Genomic DNA, 4,788 nt, shown 5'->3' with positions numbered 1-4,788 from the left:
CATAGATGAACCTTGAAAACATTGTGCTCGGCCCGACACAGTGGCCCCTATGATCCTAGCACTTTGGGAGGCCAAGGCAGGCGGATCACCTGAGGTCAGTAGTTCTAGACCAGCCTGGCCAATGTGGTGAAACTCCATCTCTACGAAAAATACAAAAATTAGCCAGGCATAGTGGCACATGCCTGTAATTCCAGCTACTTGGGAGGCTGAGGTTGGAGAATTGCTTGAAGCTGAGTGGCAGAGGTTGCAGTGAGTTGAGATCGTGCAATTGCACTCTAGCCTGGGTGACAAAGCAAGATTCCGTCTCAAAAAAAAAAAAAAATAAAAATAAAAAATAAAACTGTGTTAAGATAAAGGAGCCGTATATTACATGATTCTATTTGTATAAAATGTATGGAATAAGCAAATTCATAGGGACAGAAAGAGGATTACTGTGTTTGCCATGAGCTAGTGCAAGGAGATAATGGGGAGTGACTGCTAATGAGTGCAGAGTTTGAGCTTTTGATGAATGATGAAATTAAATTCTGGAATTAGATAGTGAAAAGACAAATATAAAATTTTAAAAGGACAGATATTGCACAAGCTGATGAATATACTAAAAACTTTATACACTAAAGGGTGAATTTTATGGTGTGTATATTATATGGCATGTATATCAACTAAGAATACAAAGAGATTGCTATATTCTAAAATTTCATGCCCTGGTGGTGTTCCTCATAACAATTTAGATCATTGAAATGGAAATATTTCCAAAATAGATGTACTTGAATGGATTAGGAAAAGAAGAAAGAAGCCAGTTATGAATGCCTGCATATTGTATGCTTCCTTCTACATGAAATGTCTGGAATAGGGAAATATATAGAGACCGAAACTAGATTAGTGGTTGCCTAGAGATAGTGGTTGCCTAGGTTACAGAGTTTTTTAGGGGGTGATGAAAATGTTCTAAAATTGTGGTGATCACACACCTCTGAATATACTAAAAGCCATTGAATTGTATACTTTTTTAAAACTTTTTTAAAACTTTTTAATTTTAATTTTTATTTTTTTTGAGATGGAGTTTCTGTCACCCAGGCTGGAGTGCAGTGGTGTGATCTCGGCTCACTGCAACCTCCACCTCCTGGATTCAAGCGATTCTTCCACCTCAGGCTCCCAAGTAGCTGGGACTACAGGAGTGTGCCACCATGCCTGGCCAATACTCTTAATATTTGATAAAGATCCTATTAGACATCTCTCTAAGCATATATACATATATAATGTCACAGCCTAATCTAGAAACTAGTTTCTAGATGAAAGTCACAGTCTTTTTGTAATGTAATATCAGAAGTGACATTGCATCTTTGCTCAGATGGTGCTTGAAATTCTCTTCCTGGGGATTTCTTTAAAAGTTGAATCTTGGCCTAGTGCGGTGGCTCAAGCCTGTAATCCCAGCACTTTGGGAGGCTGAGACGGGCGGATCACGAGGTCAGGAGATTGAGACCATCCTGGCTAACACGGTGAAACCCCGTCTCTACTGAAAAATACAAAAAACTAGCCAGGCGAGGTGGCGGGCGCCTGTAGTCCCAGCTACTCGGGAGGCTGAGGCAGGAGAATGGTGTAAACCTGGGAGGTGGAGCTTACAGTGAGCTGAGATCCGGCCACTGCGCTCCAGCCTGGGTGACAGAGCGAGACTCCGTTTCAAAAAAAAAAAAAAAAAGTTGAATCTTTATTTTCTAAAACTTCCCTGTTTAAATGCCAGTACTTCAGGGAAAAATAACTTCTTAAGCAATCAGCTCCATTTTTTTTTTTTAATATCTTTCTCTGTTGCCTAAGCTGGAGTGCAGTGGCACTCACAGCTCACTGCAGCCTCCACCTCCTGGCTCAACAGATCCTCCCACCTCAGCCTCCTTAGTAGCTGGGACTACAGGCACATGCTACCATGCCTGGCTAATTTTTATATTTTTTATAGAGGCAGGGTTTCGCTATGTTGCGCAGGCTGGTCTCAAACTCCTGGCCTCAAGCAATCTACCTGCTTTGGCATCCTAAAGTGCTAGGATTCAGGTGTGAGCCACTAAGGCTGGCCAGTACTATTAATATTTGATAAAGATCCTGTTAGACATCTCTCTAGGCATATATACATATATAATTTTATGTAAATAGATTTATACTATACATTGTAGAAAAACAAGACTTGGCATTATGTTTGGTTATGAATCTCTTAGAGGCACTTCTTTTATTTATTTATAATTTGCAAGCCTGACAAGATAAAACTAGATCCAAGATCTGTGATTTTTCTAAGAATTAGAGAATCTATGTGATCATGTGTACTTATTGGTTAAATTATTATTATTATTGTTGTTGTTATTATTTTTTGATACAGAGTTTTGCTCTTGTTGCCTAGACTGGAGTGCAATGGCACAGTCTCGGCTCACTGCAACCTTCGCCTCCCGGGTTCAAGTGATTCTCCTGCCTCAGACTCCTGAGTAGCTGGGATTACAGGCATGTGCCAGGATGCCTGGCTAATTTTTGTCATTTTAGTAGAGACAGGGTTTCACTATATTGGCCAGACTGGTCTCGAACTCCTGACCTCAGGTGATCCACCTGCCTTGGCCTCCCAAAGTGCTGAGATTATAGGCGTGAGCCACCGTGCCCGGCCGTGATTCACTTCTTATTAGCTACAACAAAAGTGATGCGATGTCACTTCTGATATTACATTACAAAAAGACTGTGACTTTCATCTTGGCAGCTCTCTTTTGCTGTCTTGCTCACTTGTCCTGATGGAAGCCAGTTGCTGTCTGCTGCTTTTTGGAGAGGCCCTTGCGGCAAGGAACTGTGGGAGGTTTCTGACCAACAGGCAAAAAGACCTTAAATATCTGGCCTTCAATATCCTGGACACCCAACACCCAAAGGTGCATTGAGCTGTTGTTTCCCTAAATAATCCCTAACATGGGAGCCAGTCAGTCTGCCTACCAGGCCTCCGCCTAGGTCCCTGATGTATTCCCCTTGAGTTATTTCTTGGATATCTGGTCTGATCTCTTTAAGCTCCTTTCTCTAGGGTTAGCTCCTCTTCGCCATGTTACATTGGACCTTCTTGTAATTTTTATTTTATTCATTTAATTTTTTTTTTTTTTTGAGACGGAGTTTTGTTCTGCCATCTAGGCTGGAGCGCAGTGGCGCGATCTTGGCTTACTGCAACCTCTGCCTCCCAGGTTCAAGCGATTCTCCTGCCTCGGTCTCCTGAGTAGCTGGGACTACAGGTGCATGCCACCACACCCAGCTGATTTTTAAAAAAATTTTTAGTAGAGACAGGGTTTCACCATGTTAGCCAGGATGGTCTCGATTTCCTGACCTTGTGATCTGCCCGCCTTGGCCTCCCAAAGTGCTAGGATTGCACGTGTGAGCCACCGCGCCCAGCCTCATTTAATTTTTTTTAAAGATAGGGTCTCCTCTCTGTCACCCAAGATGGAGTGCAATGATGTGATCATGGCTCACTGCAACCTTGACCTCTTAGGCTCACGTGTTCCTTCTGCCTCAGCCTCCTGAGTAGCTGGGACTATAGGCATAGGCCACCACACTCAGCTGATTTATTTTTTGTAGAGATAGGGTCTCGCCATGTTGCCCAGGCTTGTCTCAAACTTCTGGCCCAAGTGATACTCCCACTTCAGCTTTCCAAAATGTTGGGATTACAGGTATGAGTCACTGAGCCTAACCTTATACTGGACCTTTTGATTCATTACTTCTGATGTTGGATTGGAAATGGTGGTATATTACTGTCATTCTCATTTTCTTTTCTTTTCTTTTTTTCTTTTTATTCTTTTGAGACAGAATCTTGCTGTGTCGCCCAGGCTGGAGTACAGTGGCCAATCATAGCTCATTGTACCTTGACCTCCCAGGCTTAATAGATCTTCCTATCTCAGCTTCCTGAGTGGCTGGGACTGCAGGCACTGCCACCGCACACAGCTAATTAAAATTTTTTTTTTTTTTTTTTTGTTAGAGAGACTGAGTCTTGATATGTTGTGCAGGCTGGTCTCAAACTCCTGGCCTCAAGCGATACTCCTGCCTCAGTCTCCCAAAATGTTGATATTATTGGCTTGTGCTACTATCCATGGCAAGTATCATTTTCTTTTACTGCTGTTTCCTACCTCCTTACTCCATTCACCAGATGGAAGCCTGCCCTATGTCTCAGGTTTTTTTTGGTTTTGTTTTTTGTGGTTTTTTTGAGACAGGGTCTTGCTCTGTCGTCTAGGCTGGAGTGCAGTGATATGATCATGGCTCACTGCAGCCTTGCACTCCTGAGCTCAAGGGATCCTCCTGCCTTGGCCATCTGAGTAGCTAGGACTGCAGGGCTGTGCCACCACACCCAGCTAATTTAAAAAAAAATTGTTTTGACTGGGCACATTGGCTCACACCTGTAATACCAGCACTTTGGGAGGCCAAGGCAGGTGAATCACTTGAGGCCAGGAGTTTGAGACTAGCTTGGCCAACATGGTGAAACCCCATTTCTACTAAAATAAAATTAAAGGCCAGGCTCGGTGACTTACGCCTGTAATCCCAGCACTTTGGGAGACTAAGGGGGGTGGATCACGAGGTCAAGAGATCGAGACCATCCTGGCAACATGGTGAAATACCATCTCTACTAAAAATACAAAAATTAGCTGAGCATGGTGGCATGCGCCTGTAGTCCCAGCTATTTGGGAGGCTGAGCCAGGAGAATCACTTGAACCCAGCAGGCGGAGGTTGATGTGAGCCAAGATCGCACCACTGCACTCCAGCCTGGCGGCAGAGGCTGTCTTAAAAAAACAAAAAACAATT

The sequence above is a fragment of the Mandrillus leucophaeus genome, unplaced genomic scaffold (genome assembly GCF_000951045.1).
Source record: "Mandrillus leucophaeus isolate KB7577 unplaced genomic scaffold, Mleu.le_1.0 Scaffold313, whole genome shotgun sequence".
NCBI lineage: Eukaryota > Metazoa > Chordata > Mammalia > Primates > Cercopithecidae > Mandrillus > Mandrillus leucophaeus.
The sequence above is the reverse complement of the archived record's forward strand: the minus strand, read 5'-3'. Positions refer to the sequence as shown.